This window comes from Nerophis ophidion, linkage group LG20, assembly GCF_033978795.1.
Source record: "Nerophis ophidion isolate RoL-2023_Sa linkage group LG20, RoL_Noph_v1.0, whole genome shotgun sequence".
Taxonomy (NCBI): domain Eukaryota; kingdom Metazoa; phylum Chordata; class Actinopteri; order Syngnathiformes; family Syngnathidae; genus Nerophis; species Nerophis ophidion.
This window is the reverse complement of record NC_084630.1, coordinates 1,950,598-1,976,414: the sequence shown is the minus strand read 5'-3', so window position 1 is coordinate 1,976,414 and position 25,817 is coordinate 1,950,598. Positions and strand designations below refer to the sequence as shown.

The 25,817-nt window shown below is 40.1% G+C and overlaps 1 protein-coding gene and 1 long non-coding RNA gene across 7 annotated transcripts in view; one reads left to right on the top strand and one right to left on the bottom strand.

Moving 5' to 3' along the window:
• Window positions 1-25,817, bottom strand: part of psip1a (PC4 and SFRS1 interacting protein 1a) — a 594,174-nt gene that overhangs the window by 532,086 nt on the left and 36,271 nt on the right. The gene's annotated exons all lie outside the window — the stretch shown is intronic.
• The window catches only part of LOC133538555 (uncharacterized), a 173,989-nt gene that overhangs the window by 130,688 nt on the left and 17,484 nt on the right, over window positions 1-25,817 (top strand). The window contains exons 3-4 of one of the 4 annotated variants that reach the window (XR_009803035.1): window positions 13,554-13,624; window positions 13,742-14,192. This is a non-coding gene — a long non-coding RNA (uncharacterized LOC133538555). Of the gene's footprint in view, window positions 1-13,553; window positions 13,625-13,741; window positions 14,193-16,996; window positions 17,105-23,224; window positions 23,350-25,817 lie in introns of those variants that run through there. The other 3 variants (XR_009803034.1, XR_009803037.1, XR_009803036.1) reach the window with 3 other exon arrangements.

The window sequence follows — 25,817 nt, the reverse complement described above, 5'->3', positions numbered from 1 at the left end:
CACCTGCTCCCAGTGCCACCCACACTGGTTTGAAATGTGACTTATTGGGTTTCACTATGTACAGCGCTTTGAGTCACTAGAGAAAAGCGCTATATAAATATAATTCACTTCACTTCACTTCTTTTTAGCATATTCAATAGCTTGGACCTTAAATCCTACTGAATAGCTCTTAATCTTCTTCCCTTTATGCGATTTCAAGTTATTGAAATTAGCCTCCATTTTGAAAATGATGACAGGTGAAGTGTCACTCGTGACGTGACGAGTTTGACCGGCGGAAATTCTAGGCGTATGCTAAATATTTGGCAAAATGAGTTTGACCCGGCGAAAAATTCTAGACATGCGCTAATAAAAATAATATTTTGAGAAACGAGTTTGACCCGGCGTTAATCCTGAGCCGGCGGTAATGCTAAGCATGCGCCAATTAATTTGCGAAAGGAGTTTGACCCGGCAGTAATTCTAGACAGGTGCATACTACATCAAGGAAATACGGTATATATATATATATATATATATATATATATATATATATATATATATATACATATATATACCAAGGCTTAGTGTAAACGGGGCCTTAGTGTCTTGGAAAACTTCAAAGGCCAACGTCTCCTTTTCACATATTATGAATGACAGGCGGCAACACAACCTGAGAAGAAGGCGGGAATTACTCATCTTTCTTTCTACACTCAGACACAAATAAGAAGTGCAAATGGAGGGCTGCAGGTGAGAGCCGTTAATATGTTAATGTAATCCTCCTGTTAGGTGTCTTACATGCCCTGGAGTTGGCCAGTAATCAGTTTTGTTCCTGTCGGCTGGCTTCGGACCAGGCAGCGGCGGAGCTAATCAGAAGTGGCGTTAAGGAGGTGTCAGGGTGCGTTACAGTAGATGATGCCTCACGGATTTATAACCTGGGTGAATACTTCCAAAAGAAGGGAAAATAAATGGCGCTTATAAAGTTAAAAGTTAAAGTACCAATGATTGTCACACACACTCTTGGTGTGGCGGAATGATTCTCTGCATTTGACCCATCACCCTTGATCACCCCCTGGGAGGTGAGGGGAGCAGTGAGCAGCAGCGGTGCCGCGCTCGGGAATCATTTTTGCTGATTTAACCCCCAATTCCAACCCTTGATGCTGAGTGCCAAGCAGGGAGGTAATGGCTCCCATTTTTATACCTCGGGAGTTTGCTAAACATGACACAATCGTGAGTTAGGATGCAGCTTTTCAATGCTTTTTTATCGTGTATTTTAGTTTATATGAATTATTTCCCGGTTTAAAGGCCTACTGAAATGAGATTGTCTTATTTAAACGGGGATAGCAGGTCCATTCTATGTGTCATACTTGATCATTTCGCGATATTGCCATATTTTTGCTGAAAGGATTTAGTAGAGAACATCCACGATAAAGTTCGCAACTTTTGGTCGCTAGTAAAAAAGCCTTGCCTGTACCGGAAGTAGCAGACGATGTGCGCGTGACGTCACGGGTTGTGGAGCTCCTCACATCTGAACATTGTTTACAATCATGGCCACCAGCAGCGAGAGCAATTCAGACCGAGAAATCGACGATTTCCCCATTAATTTGAGCGATGATGAAAGATTCGTGGATGAAGAAAGTTAGAGTGAAGCACTAGAAAAAGAAAAACAAAGGCGAGGGCACTAAGAGCGGTTAAGATGTTATTAGACAAATTTACTAGGATACTTCTGGAAAATCTCTTATCTGATTATTGTGTTACTAGTGTTTTAGTGAGATTATAAAGTCATACCTGAATTTCGGAGGGGTGTGGTGACCGCCAGTGTCTCTGATGGAAGCCATGGAGGAGCCAAGAAAGTCGCAGCTGCAGGAGGACGCAAGCTCCGCTGATGTCTCCGATAAGAGCCGACTTATTACCACAATTTTCTCACCGAAACCTGCCGGTTGACACGTGGTCGGGAAACATGTTCGCTTGTTCGTTCCACATTAAAGCTTCACAACAAACAATATCATCAATATTTATGGAACATGTCCACAAAAAAATCTAACACTGAATATTGCATTTTTTTCTTTTCACAGTTTATCAACTTACATTCATATTTTGTTGAAGTATTATTCAATAAATATATTTATAAAGGATTTTGAAATTGTTGCTATTTTTAGAATATTTTTTAAAAATCTCACGTACCCCTTGGCATACCTTCAAGTACCCCCAGGGGTACGCGTACCCTCATTTGAGAACCACTGCCCTAAACAGGCTCAAAACGCCACGGTGACGTTTTGGTGAATTTATGTAACTGTAACAAAACAATAAAAAATGCCACTGTAAGGTAATAATACTAAGAAATACACTCGTAAACGTCTTAACGTATTAGCTAATGCCAACAACGCTAGCTTGATTACATTACGATAGCACTGACAAATACGTGTGAAAACGCTCACAGTCATCTCATATGGGATGGTTTTGTGAGTACGAATTGTTTTAGTTATATTGTCGAACTTACAAACGTTGCTTGGAGTGAAACATGAAGAATCCATATGTGTAGGAACGCTGTGGATGGTTGGAAGACAGAACGGAAATTGTACTTCCGGTTCATAGCTCAGTCTCAACAAAAAGGTCAATGCAGCAGCTGTAGTGAGCGAACTGGTCCAAAAAATGCTGCCATTGCACAAACAGTAACCCATACTTCCATCATTCCATTTTCTGTCGCTGGGGGATGCTGGAGCCTATCTCAGCTACAATTAGGCGGAAGGCGTTGTACACTCTGGACAAGTCGCCACCTCAGCGCAGTGCCAACACAGATAGACAGACAACATTCACACACTAGGGACCATTTAGTGTTGCCAATCAACCTATCCCCAGGTGCATGTCTTTGGAATTAGTTGGACATATTAAGTGTATGTGCTTGTTTTTTTTAAACGCTATTTGCATTATGATCGTCAGCGAAGAAAAAAATATAAATTAGCTGCACCGTTTAATAAGCCGCACGGATCGAAGCATTGGAAAAAAGTAAAGACTTATAGCCTGGATTTTGTTTTGGTTGTATAAGACCCAGGATGTATAATATAGTGAAGTGAATTATATTTATATAGCGCTTTTCTCTAGTGACTCAAAGCGCTTTTACATTGTGAAACCCAATATCTGTGTTACATTTAAAGCAGTGTGGGTGGCACTGGGAGCAGGTGGGTAAAGTGTCTTGCCCAAGGACACAACGGCAGTGACTAGGATGGCGGAAGCGGGGATCGAACCTGGAACCCTCAAGTTGCCGGCACAGCCACTCTACCAACCGAGCTATACCGCCCCATATAGCCCAGAGTCATGGACGCATGGCATTCTGGGTAAGTGTTACGTTGCGTTTATAATGTGTTACAGAGCCGATGTTCTCCAGGAATGTGTTTGGTGTGGGTTCACAGAGTGTGGGGCAAATTAGTAAGAGTGTTAAAGTTGTTTTATATCGCAACCATCAGTGTTAAAGCTATGGCTGTTGATCAAGTATGCATTGCAAGCAGCGATATGCATGCGTCCGGCCGGCACGCAGATAGCATGGTGTAAAGGTGGGCGCGATGACATGTTGTAGAACAGTGGTCCCCAACCACTGGGCCGCGGCCGCAGAATTATTTTTTAATTTTTTATTATCACACTCAATTTTTTACTGCATGCCATTGGTAAGCGCAGGGGTGAGAAGAGCTTTTAAAATTATTAGCGCCTGCTTACTTTTACCGCATGCCTTGATTAAGCGCAGGAGTGAGAAGAGGTTTGAAATTAATTAGCGCACCGGCGGCTATTCAAGTTATTTTTGTTTAATATACAGGACTGTATATCCCTTTATATTGTGTTCAAAATGTACAAACTTCTACTATAATATGGACTTTTGTTTAGACCGGCACCCATTATTTGTTTTTTTAGAATGTATGTGCTAGAAAGGTTTTTGTTCAGCAAAAATGCTTCTTTTTTGTGTACCGCTGTATTATTTACATGATTAAAATGATATTAAAGTGCATGCTTGGCCCTGCCCTAATAACTTTTCCAATCGAGCATCGCATTAAGGCTTTGACCTTTCCATGTAACTAAAGTGGCCTTTTCACCCACAGACGTTCACCTCTGACCCGCGTCTCCGGGCGCAGGTTATGAATTGACTATTGATCATTGCCGTAAAAAGACAGTCAAGCTCTGATTTACCTCCAAGTCATGTAGGTATGGATGCATAAACAGTGCTATATTCCACCCAATTATTTGATGTGGTTACATTTGTGTTTATTGAAAATGTCATCAGTTTAGTCAAACTTAGTGGGACTTTAGGACAACACTTAAAAAATATTGCCAAAGTTGTAATATTTGAACAATAAAATTGAACCCCAACAGACGCTGTATAATAATTCCATTTAAAATATGGACTATTTCCCTGTTTGTCAGACTAATAATAACTTGATGACATTCTAAACAGTCCTGAACTCTAAGCTGATGTACATTTATGAATCGTTAACACTTGACTTTATCCTCATTGACTTATTTAAAGTACAACTTTTTTTTTTTAAATTGTGACTTTAATAAAATTGTTCTTGTATTTTCTTGAATTTCTTGTAACATTTTTGACTTCATTGACAAACAGTAAAGGGAAGGCATCCATTCATCATCATCTTCAAAATTCAATTACCGTATTTCCTTGAATTGCCGCTGGAGCGCTAATTAATTTAAAACCTCTTCTCACTCCTGCGTTTACCAAAGGCATGCGGTAAAAGTAAGCATGCGCTAATTATTTTAAAACCTCTTCTCACTCCGGCACTTACCAGAGGCATGCAGTAAAAATTTGAGTGTGATGTAAGGATACAATCATGAAAAGCACATTTAAATAAAAAAAAACGTTTTTATGGTTATTTTTTTCAGCACCGAAGGCTTGGAATAACCTAAAATCGAATATTCAACTTAAAACTCCTGTTACATTAAATGAGTTTAAAGTGTCACTCGTGACGTCACAAATTTGACCCGAAGGTAATACTAAGCATGCGCTAATTATTTTAAAACCTCTTCTCACTCCGGCACTTACCAAAGGCATGCAGTAAAAATTTGAGTGTGATGTAAGGATACAATCACGAAAAGCACATTTAATATAAAAAAACGTTAATATGGTTATTATTTTCAGCACTGAAGGCTTGGAATAACCTAAAATCAAATATTCAACTTAAAACCCCTGTTACATTAAATGAGTTTAAAGTGTCACTCGTGACGTCACGAATTTGACCCGAAGGTAATACTAAGCATGCGCTAATTATTATTTTGCGAAGCGAGTTTGACCCAGCAGTAATTCAAGGCAGGCGCATACTATATAAAATACGGTATCCTTTGAATTTGGGCTTGGACTTGAGGCTGTAATTTCTGCCAATGGTGCATCAACAAAGTTTAGGTCGTATTCACCTGACGTCACGTCGCGCTGATTAAATATGTCATACTCGAAGTGATGGGCCAAAAAGCGTCTGTTGTCAATAAATGTTTATTTATATAGCCCTAAATCACAAGGGTCTCAAAGGGCTGCACAAGCCACAATAACATCCTCGGTTCAGAGCTCACATCAGGGCAGTGTTAATTTTGACAGCAAAATTTGATTTAGTTTTAGTCATAGTCTTTTGACTAAAATGTAATTTAGTTTTAGTCATAATTTAGTTATTTAAATTGTTTTAGTTGACTAAATATCATAAGATTATAGTCGGCAAAAACTACAGTAGATTTAGTCGACTAAAGGGTAATATGTAAACTTTCCCTTCAATTTCTGAAAGTCAAAGCAAAACAGCGGAAAAATCCCCGATACAAGTCGTATTTTGATGAAAATCATGTCTCTAATGTAGTATTTCACGAGTAAGCCGTGTAATAAAGGGGATAACGTGGAGTGAGTTGTGGAAAATGCTTACCTGTGTGTGGATTTGGGGGTGATTGGACTTTAAATGTCGCTTCAAGTTTGTTGTGTTTTTCCCCGTAATCCTGGCGCTGCATTTCTTACACTGCGTCCTATTATCTTTGACCTCAAATATCAAATGTCCCCATATGTCTTCTCTCCTCTTCCTCCCCGGCGTTGACATGTTGTCTTCTGCAGCGCATTCAGTCTCAAACGCAAACTACCTTTTACGTAACTTCCTCACCACGTCGCTCTGATTGGTTCTCTTCCCAACTCCTCCCGCCTCTTCCTAACCAAATGAGTTCCGATTGGATCTCGTCTCTGGCAGACATTTTCGTCTCGTTTTTATTCGTTGACGAATATGTCAATACACCTCGTCATCGTCTTAGTCCACGTAAATTATTTTTTATTTAGTTATTGTCTCGTTTTAGTCAGGAAAAAAAAGGTCGTTGACGATAACTATGACGGAAATTTTTAGTCAACAAAATTAGTTAGACAAAAAAATTAATCAGACAAAAAGCAAGGAACCAAGCAGAGACAAAGTTCACTATAGCTCATGAGGAGAACGCATGGCGCTGAACACTTAGTCAAAGTCTCGCCCTACGCTCTAAGGTTCAGCTCCCACGCAATACTGAGAGTCCAGTCCATAGTGGATCTAACATAATAGTGAGAGTTCAGTCCATAGTGGATCTAACATAATAGTGTGAGTCCAGTCCATAGTGGATCTAACATAATAGTGTGAGAGTCCAGTCCATAGTGGATCTAACATAATAGTGTGAGAGTCCAGTCCATAGTGGATCTAACATAATAGTGTGAGAGTCCAGTCCATAGTGGATCTAACATAATAGTGTGAGTCCAGTCCATAGTGGATCTAACATAATAGTGAGAGTCCAGTCCATAGTGGATCCAACCTAATAGTGAGAGTCCAGTCCATAGTGGATCTAACATAATAGTGAGAGTCCAGTCCATAGTGGATCTAACATAATAGTGTGAGAGTCCAGTCCATAGTGGATCTAACATAATAGTGTGAGAGTCCAGTCCATAGTGGATCTAACATAATAGTGTGAGAGTGCAGTCCATAGTGGATCTAACATAATAGTGAGAGTCCAGTCCATGGTGGATCTAACATAATAGTGTGAGAGTCCAGTCCATAGTGGATCTAACATAATAATGTGAGTCCAGTCCATAGTGGATCTAACATAATAGTGAGAGTTCAGTCCGTAGTGGATCTAACATAATAGTGAGAGTCCAGTCCATAGTGGATCTAACATAATAGTGAGAGTCCAGTCCATAGTGGATCTAACATAATAGTGTGAGAGTCCAGTCCATAGTGGATCTAACATAATAGTGTGAGAGTCCAGTCCATAGTGGATCTAACATAATAGTGTGAGAGTCCAGTCCATAGTGGATCTAACATAATAGTGTGAGTCCAGTCCATAGTGGATCTAACATAATAGTGAGAGTTCAGTCCGTAGTGGATCTAACATAATAGTGAGAGTCCAGTCCATAGTGGATCCAACCTAATAGTGAGAGTCCAGTCCATAGTGGGGCCAGCAGGAGACCATCCCGAGAGGAGACCGGTCAGCAGCACAGAAATGTCCCCAACCGACGCAAAGGCGAGCGGTCCACCCCGAGTCCCGACTCTGGACAGCCAGCACTTCATTCATGGCCCCCCCATCCCACACAAGGGAGAGGGGGGCAGAGCAGAATAGGAAAAGAAACGGCAGATCAACTGGTCTAAAACGGGGGTCTATTTAAGTTGTCTTAAGGTTGTAGGCGGCATTTTGCCTTTCTCGAAGAAATTTCCCCAGTGCTTGCGTTGTTTTATGCTGTTGGAACCGTTCAAAACACTAAACAAAGTAAATAAAAATAAAAGTTTCTTCAAGAGGTAACCAAGAAGGGCGAAAGAGTGCAAGATTACACGAAAAAGGACCAGAAAAGCGGCACAAACTCCAGTCCAAGGCAGCAGGTGGAGTTGAGGAACAGACACGTTTGCAGGGATCACTTTGTTAAAGGTTTCTTTGATATATTTTTAATTTTTGATATTTTCCATTTGAATATTTTCTTGATATCATTGTTTTTTTTATCTTGTTTCTGAGTTTTTAAAACACATTTTCGCTAAGAGTGTTTCGTAAAGCACTAACTCGGTGAGTGTAAATAAAAGAAAGCAATTGTAAATCAGTCAATCAATGTTTACTTATATAACCCTAAATCACAAGTGTCTCAAAGGGCTGCAAAAGCCACAACGACATCCTCAGGGCAAGGAAAAACTCAACCCAATGGGATGCGAGCAAAACCTGAAAGAGTTGAGCTTTCACCAAAGGCAACAATCATAAATGAAGCTTTCAGCACATACACAATGTTGACATCTATAGTTATTTATCTATTTCATTGTTTTGTTATTGTTTTTTGTTTTGGCCAGCTACTCAGGCAAATCATATTTGTGATGTAGATGTACAAATGTACTTTAGAAAAGAGAAGTCTGAGATAGTTCTCTTGTTGCCTTATTTGTATTTGACTTTACTAAATGGATTTATATTATTATTTGGTGGGTAGGACAGAGACAACAACAGCAAACCCAACAATAACAACAACAACAACAATAGAACAACATCAGCCGATAGGATATGTACACATATAATAGTAAAAGTGATAGCAAATAAGCAGTTCATGAAATAGATAAAAATACCGAAATGACAAATGAACATTATTACACTACAAATGGAGCAATACAAATACAAATAGAAATAGCATAATAAATAACAACAATTACCTCTATTATCAACAATAAAATTGTTCAAATGCAACAATACATATATGTAATAATTACTTGAAATACAAAAGAAAACAGATAAATGGAGGGGAAGAAAGAGAAGCCAACCATATTAACCTTGTAGATTGTTATAGTAACAATAGGTTAAGGTTTTTCAGTGTGCCATGTGTTACCTAGTTTCCCCTAGGGCGGGGGTCACCAACCCGCGGCTCAAAAAGCCGCATGCGGCTCTTTAGCGCCGCCCTAGTGGTTCTCTGGAGTTTTTTCAAAAATATATGAAAAATGGAAAAAGATGAGGGAAAAAAAATATATTATTTGTTTTAAATATGTTTTCTGTAGGAGAAACCATATTAAAATAAAATTACAAAACAATATTATTTCTGAAGGAATCTACCAATCACGGTGTGGTACGAGCGGTCCAGTAGCTTCCGAAGCACTCCGCCGGAGGACCGTGCGACAATACAAAACTGTGCTGCACCGGACTCCAGCGTTGATACTCCGACAGAGTCGCTGGGCGAATCGGACGTGTAACACGTTAGTCACGATCAGGGGTCGGGAACCTTTTTGGCTGAGAGAGCCATACAAGCCAAATATTTTTAAAAGTATTTCCGTGAGAGCCATATAATGTTTGTTTTTTTAACACTGAATACAACTATATATGCGCGCATTTTTAAGAAAGACCAACATTTTTAGAGTATAATAAGTCTCTTATTCTTTTTAATGACATTCTTATTCTGAGGCTAACCAACAATAAATAAAATACTTCTTACCATTAATGTGACTTCTTGAACAGGTGCGGTAGAAACCGGATGGATGGATGAAAATGCATTAGAATGTTCTATATTTTGAACGTTATTTTTGACACTGGGATTAATAGCGGAATTATTCATTACTTATCCTGTTAAGCAATGTCAGCTAAGATTTATCTGAGAGCCAGGTGCAGTCATCAAAAGAGCCACATCTGGCTCTAGAGCCATAGGTTCCCTACTCCTGGTCAAGATGTTAGCCCATTCGTGGCTAATTGTGCTACCGTAACTGTAAACTCCACGGCAAGCAATCCCATCCCCCCTTCCGTTGGCTCCAAACAGAGACCATTTTTGTTAATTGGGTTCAAAATGGCTTTTTTTAAGGTTCTGGGTTGCCTACCCCAGCATTAGTGGAAAAGCGGCAAATGAGGCAAAAGCGACAAAACGAATGTTTTTCTACCTGCCTTGCTGCAGTCACACCGCGACACTTGTCCGCCAGTAATAACAGTCCCCGATAACCTGGACCAATTCCAACCAATTTTTGTTTCTTTATTGTTTAATTTGCCTCACATGATGAACACTACATATATTTCTATATGACGCTGGATAACACTCACTTTTTTGCACTCGCTATCCTATTATCCGCAGAGCGCCGTGTTGCTGTAGGGAGGAAAAGCGGAACGACACACATTGCGGAAATAACATTATTCTCCGTGCGTCGACGAAATACAAATATATTCCACAACCCCAAACATGTCTTTTTCAAAGCCTGCAGTGACGAGAAAGGTTAGTGATGAGCGAAGAAATTTCCAGGAAAAATCTTAATATAGAGAAAGTTGTGGTGCACAATTCTCATTTTGTTCATTTATATTTTAATTTTCTATTGTGTTGAAAGTAAAAATAGACATTTAAAAATATATTTTTTAAGAAATCTTTTCTCGCGGCCCAGCCTCACCCAGACTCCACATCCAGTGGCCCCCAGGTAAATTGAGTTTGAGACCCCTGATTTATCTATTCTTTTTTTTTTTTTCCGTGTACGGACATTATCCCCATGGCCTTCCTTCTCAGTGCGCCCGCCTACATATATCTTTATATGACGCTGGATAACACTCACTTTTTTTGCGCTCGCTATCCCTGTACTTTCCCGGCTATTACCCACCGAGCGCCGTGTTGCTGTAGGGAGGAAAAGCGGAACGACACACTTTGCGGAAATAACATTATTCTCCGTGCGTCGACCAAATACAAATATATTCCACAACCCCAAACATGTCTTTTTCAAAGCCTGCGGTGACCAGAAAGGTTAGTGATGAGCAAAGACAATTCCAGGAAAAATCTTAATATAGAGAAAGTTGCGGTGCACAATTCTCATTTTGTTCATTTATATTTTGATTTTATATTGTGTTGAAAATACAAATAGACATTTAAAAATATATTTTTTAAGCAATATTTTCTTGCGGCCCAGCCTCACCCAGACTCCACATCCAGTGGCCCCCATGTAAATAGAGTTTGAGACCCCTGATTTATCCATGCTTTTTTTTTTTTTTTTCCGTGCACGGACATTATCCCCATGGCCTTCCTTCTCAGTGCGCCCGCCTACATATATCTTTATATGACGCTGGATAACACTCACTTTTTTTGCGCTCGCTATCCCTGTACTTTCCCGGCTATTACCCACCGAGCGCCGTGTTGCTGTAGGGAGGAAAAGCGGAACGACACACTTTGCGGAAATAACATTATTCTCCGTGCGTCGACCAAATACAAATATATTCCACAACCCCAAACATGTCTTTTTCAAAGCCTGCGGTGACCAGAAAGGTTAGTGATGAGCAAAGACAATTCCAGGAAAAATCTTAATATAGAGAAAGTTGCGGTGCACAATTCTCATTTTGTTCATTTATATTTTGATTTTATAGTGTTTTGAAAATACAAATAGACATTTAAAAATATATTTTTTAAGCAATATTTTCTCGCGGCCCAGCCTCACCCAGACTCCACATCAAGTGGCCCCCAGGTAAATTGAGTTTGAGACCCCTGATTTATCTATTCTTTTTTTTTTTTTCCGTGTACGGACATTATCCCCATGGCCTTCCTTCTCAGTGCGCCCGCCTACATATATCTTTATATGACGCTGGATAACACTCACTTTTTTTGCGCTCGCTATCCCTGTACTTTCCCGGCTATTACCCACCGAGCGCCGTGTTGCTGTAGGGAGGAAAAGCGGAACGACACACTTTGCGGAAATAACATTATTCTCCGTGCGTCGACCAAATACAAATATATTCCACAACCCCAAACATGTCTTTTTCAAAGCCTGCGGTGACCAGAAAGGTTAGTAATGAGCAAAGACAATTCCAGGAAAAATCTTAATATAGAGAAAGTTGCGGTGCACAATTCTCATTTTGTTCATTTATATTTTGATTTTATAGTGTTTTGAAAATACAAATAGACATTTAAAAATATATTTTTTAAGCAATATTTTCTTGCGGCCCAGCCTCACCCAGACTCCACATCCAGTGGCCCCCAGGTAAATTGAGTTTGAGACCCCTGATTTATCTATTCTTTTTTTTTTTTCCGTGCACGGACATTATCCCCATGGCCTTCCTTCTCAGTGCGCCCGCCTACATATATCTTTATATGACGCTGGATAACACTCACTTTTTTGCGCTCGCTATCCCTGTACTTTCCCGGCTATTACCCACCGAGCGCCGTGTTGCTGTAGGGAGGAAAAGCGGAACGACACACTTTGGGGAAATAACATTATTCTCCGTGCGTCGACCAAATACAAATATATTCCACAACCCCAAACATGTCTTTTCAAAGCCTGCGGTGACCAGAAAGGTTAGTGATGAGCAAAGACAATTCCAGGAAAAATCTTAATATAGAGAAAGTTGCGGTGCACAATTCTCATTTTGTTCATTTATATTTTGATTTTATAGTGTTTTGAAAATACAAATAGACATTTAAAAATATATTTTTTAAGCAATATTTTCTTGCGGCCCAGCCTCACCCAGACTCCACATCAAGTGGCCCCCAGGTAAATTGAGTTTGAGACCCCTGATTTATCTATTCTTTTTTTTTTTTCCCGTGTACGGACATTATCCCCATGGCCTTCCTTCTCAGTGCGCCCGCCTACATATATCTTTATATGACGCTGGATAACACTCACTTTTTTTGCGCTCGCTATCCCTGTACTTTCTCGGCTATTACCCACCGAGCGCCGTGTTGCTGTAGTGAGGAAAAGCGGAACGACACACTTTGCGGAAATAACATTATTCTCCGTGCGTCGACCAAATACAAATATATTCCACAACCCCAAACATGTCTTTTTCAAAGCCTGCGGTGACCAGAAAGGTTAGTGATGAGCGAAGAAATTTCCAGGAAAAATCTTAATATAGAGAAAGTTGTGGTGCACAATTCTCATTTTGTTCATTTATATTTTGATTTTATATTGTGTTGGAAGTAAAAATAGACATTTAAAAATATATTTTTTAAGAAATCTTTTCTTGCGGCCCAGCCTCACCCAGACTCCACATCCAGTGGCCCCCAGGTAAATTGAGTTTGAGACCCCTGATTTATCCATGCTTTTTTTTTTTTTTCCGTGCACGGACATTATCCCCATGGCCTTCCTTCTCAGTGCGCCCGCCTACATATATCTTTATATGACGCTGGATAACACTCACTTTTTTGCGCTCGCTATCCCTGTACTTTCCCGGCTATTACCCACCGAGCGCCGTGTTGCTGTAGTGAGGAAAAGCGGAACGACACACTTTGCGGAAATAACATTATTCTCCGTGCGTCGACCAAATACAAATATATTCCACAACCCCAAACATGTCTTTTCAAAGCCTGCGGTGACCAGAAAGGTTAGTGATGAGCAAAGACAATTCCAGGAAAAATCTTAATATAGAGAAAGTTGCGGTGCACAATTCTCATTTTGTTCATTTATATTTTGATTTTATAGTGTTTTGAAAATACAAATAGACATTTAAAAATATATTTTTTAAGCAATATTTTCTTGCGGCCCAGCCTTACCCAGACTCCACATCCAGTGGCCCCCATGTAAATACAGTTTGAGACCCCTGATTTACGTCATCTATGCTTTTTTTTTTTTTTTCCCGCTTACGGACATCATTCCCATGGCCTTCCTTCCCCGGGCGTCCGCCTCACTTTGTCTCAGCCGGCGAGCGGCGCGGTCACATGACAGAGTGCGTTATCTGAGCGTGTGCGTGCGAGGACAGGGTGGCAAAGGTCAGTGCGATGAGTTCAGGAATGACAGGAAACAATGAACCTTCCCAGGTCCACTAAATTAACCCGTGTCACAGGCCGCTCATTCCTACTGATCAATACTGAACACTTTGCTTTCAGAAAATGAGGGTCATCCTCCACGGGCCGCCTGCCTCCCCGGGGACGGACAGGAACGCTGATAAAACAATCACCATAAAGAGGTTCCAGACTCGCAGCTAAAAAGGCAGAGAGGGCTGGGACTAGTGTGTGTGCGTGCTTTGGCTTCCTCGGTGTCAGCGCGCTCGCTAAGAGCCGCTCGCTCGCCTGACAGCGGCGCGGTCGATAAAGTGGATTTGAGATATAAATGTTTCCCAGAGCCCTCTCCATCACGCCGAGACACCTGCAGGCTGGCGACATAGCGTCTTTGTCACCGACACAGCAGCTTGTTTGCTCCCACGACATCATGAGCATGTGACCTTTGGACAGTTGCATAACAATTAATACTGTTTTTCTAGCAGTATTTCAGAGGAAAACTATTTTTTTTACAATATAACTAAAACCATTCATACTTACTAAACCGTCACATGTTTGATAGTAGTGTTTTCCTGCATATTTGTACATGCTATGATAATGCAATCAAGTTAGCATTAGCTTATATGCTGACACGTATACAAGTGTCTGTGTTAGTACTATTAAAGTACCAGAATAGTGAAAAAACAAGTTGCCTGTATATTGAAGTTATTATCATATACAGGTGTACCGTATTTTCCGGACCATATGTATAGAAATGTGTGTACATATATATATATATATATATATATATATATATATATATATATATATATATGAAAGGGAATAAGCGGTAGAAAATGGATGGATGGATGGATATATATATATATACACACATATATATATATATATATATATATATATATACACACATATATATATATATATATATATATATACACACATATATATATATATATATATATATATATACACACATATATATATATATATATATATATATACACACACATATATATATATATATATATATATATATATATACAAACCCCGTTTCCATATGAGTTGGGAAATTGTGTTAGATGTAAATATAAACAGAATACAATGATTTGCAAATCATTTTCAGACCAATGACAATTGAATGCACTACAAAGACAACATATTTGATGTTCAAACTCATAAACTTTAAAAAATAATTATCTTAGAATTTCATGGCTGCAACATGTGCCAAAGTAGTTGGGAAAGGGCATGTTCACCATGTTTTACATCACCTTTTCTTTTAACAACACTCAATAAATGTTTGGGAACTGAGGAAACTAATTGTTGAAGCTTTGAAAGTGGAATTATTTCCCATTCTTGTTTTATGTAGAGCTTAAGTTGTTTAACAGTCGTATTTTATGCTTCATAATGCGCCACACATTTTCGATGGGAGACATGTCTGGACTGCAAGCAGGCCAGGAAAGTACCCGCACTCTTTTACTACGAAGCCACGCTGTTGTAACACATGGCTTAGCATTGTCTTGCTGAAATAAGCAGGGGCGTCCATGATAATGTTGCCTGGATGACAACATATGTTGCTCCAAAACCTGTATGGACCTTTCAGCATTAATGGTGCCTTCACAGATGTGTAAGTTACCCATGCCTTGGGCACTAATACACCCCCATACCATCACACATGTGTAAGTTACCCATGTCTTGGGCACTAATACACCCCCATACCATCACACATGTGTAAGTTACCCATGTCTTGGGCACTAATACACCCCCATACCATCACACATGTGTAAGTTACCCATGTCTTGGGCACTAATACACCCCCATACCATCACACATGTGTAAGTTACCCATGCCTTGGGCACTAATACACCCCCATACCATCACACATGTGTAAGTTACCCATGTCTTGGGCACTAATACACCCCCATACCATCACACATGTGTAAGTTACCCATGTCTTGGGCACTAATACACCCCCATACCATCACACATGTGTAAGTTACCCATGCCTTGGGCACTAATACACCCCCATACCATCACACATGTGTAAGTTACCCATGTCTTGGGCACTAATACACCCCCATACCATCACACATGTGTAAGTTACCCATGCCTTGGGCACTAATACACCCCCATACCATCACACATGTGTAAGTTACCCATGTCTTGGGCACTAATACACCCCCATACCATCACACATGTGTAAGTTACCCATGTCTTGGGCACTAATACACCCCCATACCATCACACATGTGTAAGTTACCCATGCCTTGGGCACTAATACACCCCCATACCATCACACATGTGTAAGTTACCCATGTCTTGGGCACTAATGCACCCCCATACCATCACACATGTGTAAGTTACCCATGTCTTGGGCACTAATACACCCCCATACCATCACACATGTGTAAGTTACCCATGCCTTGGGCACTAATACACCCCCATACCATCACACATGCTAGCTTTTCAACTTTGTGCCTATAACAATTCCGAATGGTTATTTTCCTCCTTGTTCCACAGTTTCCAAATATATTTTGAAATGTGGACTCGTCAGACCACAGAATATTTTTCCACTTTGCATCAGTCCATCTAAGAAGAGCTCGGGCCCAGCGAAGCCGGCGGCATTCCTGGGTGTTGTTGATGAATGGCTTTTTCTTTGCATAGTAGAGTTTTAACTTGCACTTACAGATGTAGCAAGCAACTGTAGTTACTGACAGTGGTTTTATGAAGTGTTCCAGAGCCCATGTAGTGATATCCTTTACAAACTGATGTCGGTTTTGATGCAATACCGCCAATATCATCGCTTACGTGCAGTGATATCTCCAGATTCTCTAAACCTTTTGATGATTTTTCTCTACGTAGATGGTGAAATTCCTAAATTCTTTGCAATAGCTTGTTGAGAAATGTTGTTCTAAAACTGTTTGACAATTTGCTTACAAAGTGGTGACCCTCACCCCATCCTTGTTTGTGAATTACTTAGCATTTCATGGAAGCTGCTTTTATAGCCAATCATGGCACCCACCTGTTCCCAATCAGCCTGCACACCTGTTCCCAACTTCTTTGTTACGTGTTGCTGGCATCAAATTCTAAAGTTAATGATTATTTGCCAAAAAAATAAAAAATAAAGTTTATAAGTTTGAAGATCAAATATGTTGTCTTTGTAGCATATTCAACTGAATATGGCTTGAAAAGGATTTGCAAATCATTGTATTCTGTTTATATTTACATCTAACACCATTTCCCAACTCATATGGAAACAGGGTTTGTATGCAATGTATATTTATTGTTTTTATCTTCATATGTTTTACCTTTTTTCCAACTCATGGTTCTTACCATTTCAAAGTTTTTATTATTTTTACTTTCCAGCGTCTGGAGCCTCCACTTGGCAGCACACCCGACCCCACTGGTTCTGACCCCGGGTGTTGGGCCCACGTGGCGGAGAGGATGGTGTGTGCACGTGGCTTCTAAATAAATATGTACAATTAAGTCTAATTTGGGGCAGCCTAGCTTTTTTGGTAGAGTGGCCGTGCCAGCAACTTGAGGGTTCCAGGTTCGATCCCCGCTTCCGCCATCCTAGTCACTGCCGTTGTGTCCTTGGGCAAGACACTTTAGCCACCTGCTCCCAGTGCCACCCACACTGGTTTAAATGTAACTTTGATATTGGTTTTACTATGTAAAGCGCTTTGAGTCACTAGAGAAAAGCGCTATATAAATATAATTCAATTTCACAACATATACTGTATATCTGTGGGAGGTTTTTTTTATTTTAAATTCGATTGGGGGGTGGCTTATTTACACGGTGCACTCTATTGTCCAAAAAAATACAATAATAAAATAAGTTATTTGTTTTGAGAAGCAGGAAGTAATCGGTATCACGTATCCCTAAAAATTAAACCATACAATGTGTCAGCAACTTGAGGGTTGCAGGTTCGATTCCCGCTTCCGCCATCCTAGTCACTGCCGTTGTGTCCTTGGGCAAGACACTTTACCCACCTGCTCCCAGTGCCACCCACACTGGTTTAAATGTAACTTTGATATTGGTTTTACTATGTAAAGCGCTTTGAGTCACTAGAGAAAAGCGCTATATAAATATAATTCAATTTCACAACATATACTGTATATCTGTGTTTTTTTTAATTTATTTTGAATTCGATTGGGGGGTGGCTTATTTACACGGTGCACTCTATTGTCCAAAAAAATACAATAATAAAATAAGTTATTTGTTTTGAGAAGCAGGAAGTAATCGGTATCACGTATCCCTAAAAATGAAACCATACAATGTGTCAGCAACTTGAGGGTTGCAGGTTCGATTCCCGCTTCCGCCATCCTAGTCACTGCCGTTGTGTCCTTGGGCAAGACACTTTACCCACCTGCTCCCAGTGCCACCCACACTGGTTTAAATGTAACTTTGATATTGGTTTTACTATGTAAAAGCGCTTTGAGTCACTAGAGAAAAGCGCTATATAAATATAATTCCATTTCACAACATATACTGTATATCTGTGGGAGTTTTTTTTAATTTTAAATTCGATTGGGGGGTGGCTTATTTACACGGTGCACTCAATTGTCCAAAAAATACAATAATAAAATAAGTTATTTGTTTTGAGAAGCAGGAAGTAATCGGTATGACGTATCCCTAAAAATGAAACCATACAATGTGTCAGCAACTTGAGGGTTGCAGGTTCGATTCCCGCTTGTCCCATCCTAGTCACTGCCGTTGTGTCCTTGGGCAAGACACTTTACCCACCTGCTCCCAGTGCCACCCACACTGGTTTAAATGTAACTTAGATATTGGGTTTCACTATGTAAAGCGCTTTGAGTCACTAGAGAAAAGCGCTATATAAATATAATTCAATTTCACAACATATACTGTATATCTGTGGGGGTTTTTTTTTTATTTTAAATTTGATTGGGGGGTGGCTTATTTACACGGTGCACTCTATTGTCCAAAAAAATACAATAATAAAATAAGTTATTTGTTTTGAGAAGCAGGACGTAATCGGTATCACGTATCCCTGAAAATTAAACCATACAATGTGTCAGCAACTTGAGGGTTGCAGGTTCGATTCCCGCTTCCGCCATCCTAGTCACTGCTGTTGTGTCCTTGGGCAAGACACTTTACCCACCTGCTCCCAGTGCCACCCACACTGGTTTAAATGTAACTTTGATATTGGGTTTCACTATGTAAAGCGCTTTGAGTCACTTGAGAAAAGCGCTATATAAATATACTTCACTTCACGTCATGACTGTCATATTTCTTCCTACGTCTTGCATCACGGGTACTTTCACCGGGGACTGTGGTGACATTCCACAGTCGGCGAGGTATAGAGACCAGACACACTTGACACACCTCCTCCACGCTGATGTCACCTGACCTCAGCTTGCGGTGGCTGCAGTCTTACCCGAGCGTATTAAAGGCTTGAAGCCGCTCCGTCGGGTTGGACAAAGTGCTTGAAGCAGCAGATAAAGTGGCAGCGTAGGATGTCTCCCCCCCCCCACCCCATTTCCAGGGTCCACCCTCGGCCGGTGACAAAGTGGACGCCACGTCTTCATTTTCTGCTGATTCCATGTGAGCCCGAGGCGGTAGAGGAGGGGGAGGCGAGTCACTGTCATCAGTTAGCCTCGCCGCCGTTACCTAATTAAAGCTAACTGTCGATGCATGCATTTGGTCCTTTATCAGGCCTACATTATTTATCGGGGGAGGGGAATATTATATTGATTGTAGAGGGCACAGTCGGATGGAAGTGGAGTACTAAAGAGCTGACCGGACAGTCAGTAACTTTTAGGCCAGTTGTCATTGCAGTAAAAAGCTCATCTCCCGGGGAATACAAAGTAGGATATATTTGTTCTCTTCCTTGCCCCAAACATATGAATATGCTCTTTTTAGCACGCGTTTTATTACATGACGGTCAAGGAACAAAAATATGTATGTTTGTGTATATATATATATATATATATATATATATATATATATATATATATATATGTATATATATCCATCCATTCCCTTTTGGGGTTGTGGGGGGCGCTGGTGCCTATCTCAGCTACAATTGGGCAGAAGGCGGAGTACACCCTGGACAAGTCGCCACCTCATCGCAGGGCCAACACCGATAGACAGACAACATTCACACTCACATTCACACACTAGGGACCATTTAGTGTTGCCAATCAACCTATCCCCAGGTGCATGTCTTTGGAGGTGGGAGGAAGCCGGAGTACCCGGAGGGAACCCACGCATTCACGGGGAGAACATGCAAACTCCACACAGAAAGATCCCGAGTCAGGGATTGAACTCAAGAACTTTGTATTGTGAGGCAGACGCACAAACCCCTCTTCCACCGTGAAGCCCTATGTATATATATATATATATATATATATATATATATATATATATACACACACACACACATATACAGTGGGGCAAAAAAGTATTTAGTCAGCCAGCGATTGTGCAAGTTCTCCCACTTCAAATGATGACAGAGGTCTGTCATTTTCATCATAGGTACACTTCAACTGTGAGAGACAGAATGTGGAGAAAAAAAAATCCAGGAATTCACTTTGTAGGAATTTTAAAGAATGTATTCGTAAGTTATTTTGAGTGGGAGAACTTGCACATCAGTGGCTGACTAAATACTTTTTTGCCCCACTGTGTGTGTGTGTGTGTGTGTGTGTATATATATATATATATATATATATATATATATATAAAATGTGTATGTATGTGTGTGTGTGTATGTATGTATACATACGTTGTGTCTAAATGTGTGTATATATGTATATATGTGTGTATGTATATATATATATATATAAGTATATATGTGTGTATGCATGTATATGTATATATGTGTTTATGTATATATGTGTTTATGTATATATGTATGTATATATATATATATTTGTATATATATATATGTGTGTGTGTGTATATGTATATATATTTGTATATGTATATTTATGTGTGTATAAGTGTACATATATATGTCTATGCATATTATGGGTGTATATATATATGTATACACACATACATATATGTGTGTTGTGTGTGTAAATGTGTTTATATACATATATATATGTTTATACACACACACATATATATATATATACATATATATATATATACACACATATATACATACCGTATGTCCTTGAATTGGCGCCGGGGCGCTAATTAATTTAAAACCTCTTCTCTGTCACGCCTGTAAGTTTATGTTTTGGTTTTGGTCAGGTTATGTTTAGTTTTTTGGACATTTAAGTTCTGTCTTGGCACTTCTTGGTTTGTTTTCGTCTCCATGCCAACTCATTACTTTTCACCTGTCATGTCACGTCCCTGTCCTCAGCCTCACACCTGTTTTCACTAATCATCATAGCTACTTAAGTCACTCTTTTTCTTGTCTGCTTTCTGGGATCTTCGCACGCACGCATGCACGCACGCACGCACCCTACCCTTGCTGCACTACCTTCATGCCCTCGAACACCTCCCTATTTTGAACCACGTAAGTTTTGTATTTATGCCACAGTGCACTCTTTTGTTTCATGTCTTTAGTCTTGCCATTGTGATAGTTTTGTTTTGATTAGTCTAGTTTATTATCCGCCATTGGCCGCATTCTTGGTTTGCCTTTTTGTAGTTTGTTTGTTTAATATATAATATCATGTATTCACGTCCTCGCCTCGCTTGTGCTAATCCTCATCTGCGTCGGAGAAACAATCCACGTCCAAGCCCAGTTGTGACAGTCTCACTCCTGAGCTTACCAAAGGCATGCAGTAAAAGCAAGCATACGCTAATTATTTTAAAACCTCTTCTCACTCCGGCACTTACCAAAGGCATGCAGTAAAAAATTGAGTGTGCTGTAAGCTTGGACCTTAAATCCTACTGAATAGCTCTTAAATTTCTTCCCTTCATGCGATTTCAAATTACCGGTAATGAAATCAGCCTCCTCCATTTTGGAAATGATGACAGGGGAAGTGTCACTCGTGACGTCACGAGTTTGACCAGGCGGTAATACTAAGCATGCGCTAATTATTTTGCAAAGCGAGTTTGACCCGGCAGTAATTCAAGGCAGGCGCATACTATATGCCCTGCGGCAATTCAAGGAAATACGGTATATGTGTGTACATATATATATATATATATATATATATATATATATATATGTGTAAATACATATACATCCATTCATTCATCCATCCATCTATCTTCTTCCGCTTATCCGAGGTCGGGTTGCGGGGGCAGCAGCCTAAGCAGGGAAGCCCAGACTTCCCTCTCCCCAGCCACCTAGTCCAGCTCTTCCCGGGGGATCCCGAGGCGTTCCCAGGCCAGCCGGGAGACACAGTCTACCCAACGTGTCCTGGGTCTTCCCCGTGGCCTCCTACCAGCTGGACGTGCCCTAAACACCTCCCTAGGGAGGCGTTCGGGTGGCATCCTGACCAGATGCCCGAACCACCTCATCTGGCTCCTCTCCATGTCAAGGAGCAGCGGCTTTACTTTGAGTTCCTCCCGGATGGCAGAGCTTCTCACCCTGTCTCAACGAGAGAGACCCGCCACCTGGCGGAGGAAACTAATTTCGGCCGCTTGTACCCGTGATCTTGTCCTTTCGGTCATGACCCAAAGCTCATGACCATAGGTGAGGATGGGAACGTAGATCGACCGGTAAATTGAGAGCTTTGCCTTCCGGCTCAGCTCCTTCTTCACCACAACGGATCGATACAACGTCCGCATTAGTGAAGACGCCGCACCGATCCGCCTGTCGATCTCACGATCCACTCTTCCCCCACTCGTGAACAAGACTCCTAGGTACTTGAACTCCTCCACTTGGGGCAGGGTCTCCTCCCCAACCCGGAGATGGCACTCCACCCTTTTCCAAGCGAGAACCATGGACTCGGACTTGGAGGTGCTGATTCTCATCCCAGTCGCTTCACACTCGTCTGCGAACCGATCCAGTGAGAGCTGAAGATCCTGGCCAGATGAAGCCATCAGGACCACATCATCCGCAAAAAGCAGAGACACAATCCTGCAGGCACCAAACCAGATTCCTTTAATGCCTTGACTGCGCCTTGAAATTCTGTCCATACAAGTTATGAACAGAATCGGTGACAAAGGACAGCCTTGGCGGAGTCACGCAAAATCTTCTTAATATTGCAGTGATGATGTCAAACAAAAACTTTGTGCCTATAGTATTTTCTGGCGCTTTAATGTTGGCCGGGTCTGAAAATAAGTGACATCTCTCAGAATCTGCGCAGCACGGGACTGACAAGGTGGGGGGAGGGGGCATGGAACGCCGTGAGCAGGAAGTGAAGTGTTCATCGTAGATAACAGCAATTGGTTTTTTTGGCGGACATTTCCTGAAAATGTCATCAAAACCCATCCACAATTGTTGGAGTTTTGTTGCCCAGGCGAGAATACAACTTATTTGGCAGAGGTAAGAAAGTCTGCTAAGAAAAGCCACTTTTGTCTTGAGCGTTTCCAAGGCGACGACGCTCACAAAAAAAGGGACACCATAGGAAATATGAGTGAACTGAAACGTTACTTAATATATCCTCAATCCATCCGTCCATCCATTCATTTTTCTACTACTTGTCTCTCTTGATGTCACCCAGGGGGTGGAGCCTGTCTAGCTGCGCTCGGGGGGAAGTGAGCGTACAGCCCGGACAAGTCACCGACTCATAAACCGTCACCCAGAAAAGACATTTGAAGCCAGCAACGCTAAACATCAGTTTGTGAGGTATTTACAATATTTAAAGTCATAATGTTGGTGAACTTTTCTAAAAAAAAAAAACAGCATTTCACAGACTTGTCAAGTACATGGCCTCTAAAAAAGTAAACGTTGACAAAACATTATTTTACACTGGATGTTTACATTTATTATTTGCACTTAAAACTGTTTGTCATTATATATATATATATATATATATATATATATATATGTATATATATATATATATATATATAATGTGTGTGTGTGTTTGTATATTTATATGTATATATATATATTACGGTGTGGATGTTCTCCCGAAATGTGTTTGTCATTCTTGTTTGGTGTGGGTTCATATATATATATATATATATATATATATATATATATATATATATATATATATATATATATATATATATATATATATATATATATATATATATATACCGATTCTGATACCAACCGATACCGATATATACAGTGGTGGAATTAACACATTATTATGCCTAATTTAGTTTGTGGTGCCCCGCTGGATGCATTAAACAATGTAACAAGGTTTTCCAAAATAAATCAACTCAAGTTATGGAAAATAATGCCAACATGACACTGCCATATTTATTATTGAAGTCACAATTTTTTTTTTTTTTTTTTTTTTTTTTTTTTTAACATGCCTCAAAACAGCACCTTGGAATTTGGGACATGCTCTCCCTGAGAGAACATGAGGAGGTTGAAGGTGGACAGGGGGTCTATATTTTAGCGTCCCCGGGTATTTGTTCTGTTTTGATTATGTTGTGTTACGGTGCAGATGTTCTCCCGAAATGTGTTTGTCATTCTTGTTTGGTGTGGGTTCATATATGTATATGTATGTGTATATGTATATATATATATATATATATATATATATATATATATATATATATATATATATATACCGTTTCTGATATCTACCAATATTTATAGTGGTGGAATTAACACATTATTATGCCTCATTTTGTTGTGATGCCCCGCTGGATGCATTAAACAATGTAACAAGGTTTTCCAAAATAAATCAACTCAAGTTATGGAAAATAATGCCAACATGGCACTGCCATATTTATTATTGAAGTCAGAAATTGTTTTTTTTTATTTTTTATTTAACATGCCTCAAAACAGCAGCTTGGAATTTGGGACATGCTCTCCCTGAGAGAGCATGAGGAGGTTGAAGGTGGACTGGGGGTCTATATTTTAGCGTCCCCGGGTATTTGTTCTGTTGTGATTATGTTGTGTTACGGTGCGGATGTTCTCCCGAAATGTGTTTGTCATTCTTGTTTGGTGTGGGTTCACAGTGTGGCACATATTTGGAACAGTGTTAAAGTTGTTGATATGCCCACCCTCAGTGTGACCAAGTATACCTTGATTGACAATCAATTCACTACCTCGCTCCCTCGCTCTCTGAGTCTCTACCTCTCCCTCACGAATGTTATTGTTTGCACACACCTTCACAATTTGTTTTGTTTTTAACCACTCTTAACCCTGAAGGTACATTGTACATACACTCAACACTGCCTTAAAACGCCAGACATTTGAACATTTAAGAAAACCCCTCCCGGACACCCCGGACAGTCCTGCAAAAGAGGATATGTCCGGGGAAAAGAGGACGTATGGTCAGTCTATTTAACATTTAAAGTCTTTTTTTGGATATATTCATCGTAATATATTACCATGGCCTTAATATTGTGATAATACCGTACTGTGAAACTTTTATACCCAAGTATAAACTGTATATATACATACAAACCTCGTTTCCATATGAGTTGGGAAATTGTGTTAGATGTAAATATAAACAGAATACAATGATTTGCAAATCATTTTCAAGCCATATTCAGTTGAATATGCTACAAAAACAACATATTTGATGTTCAAACTGATCAAAAATTGTTTTTCTGCAAATCATTAACTTTAAAATTTGATGCCAGCAAAACTTGACAAAGAAGTTGGGAAAGGTGGCAATAAATACTGATAAAGTTGAGGAATGCTCATCAAACACTTATTTGGAACATCCCATAGGTGTGCAGGCTAATTGGGAACAGGTGGGTGCCATGATTGGCTATAAAATCAGCTGCCATTAAATGCTAAGTAATTCACAAACAAGGATGGGGCGAGGGTCACCACTTTGTAAGAAAATTGTCGAACAATTTTAGAACATTTCTCAACGAGCTATTGCAAGGAATTTAAGGATTTTACCATCTACGGTCCGTAAAATCATCAAAAGGTTCAGAGAATCTGGAGAAATCACTGCACGTAAGTGATGATATTACGGACCTTTGATCCCTCAGGCGGTACTGCATCAAAAACCGACATCAGTGTGTAAAGGATATCACTACATGGGCTCAGGAACACTTCATAAAACCACTGTCAGTAACTACAGTTGGTCGCTACATCTGTAAGTGCAAGTTAAAACTCTACTATGCAAAGCCAAACCCATTTATCAACAGCACCCAGAAACGCCGCCGGCA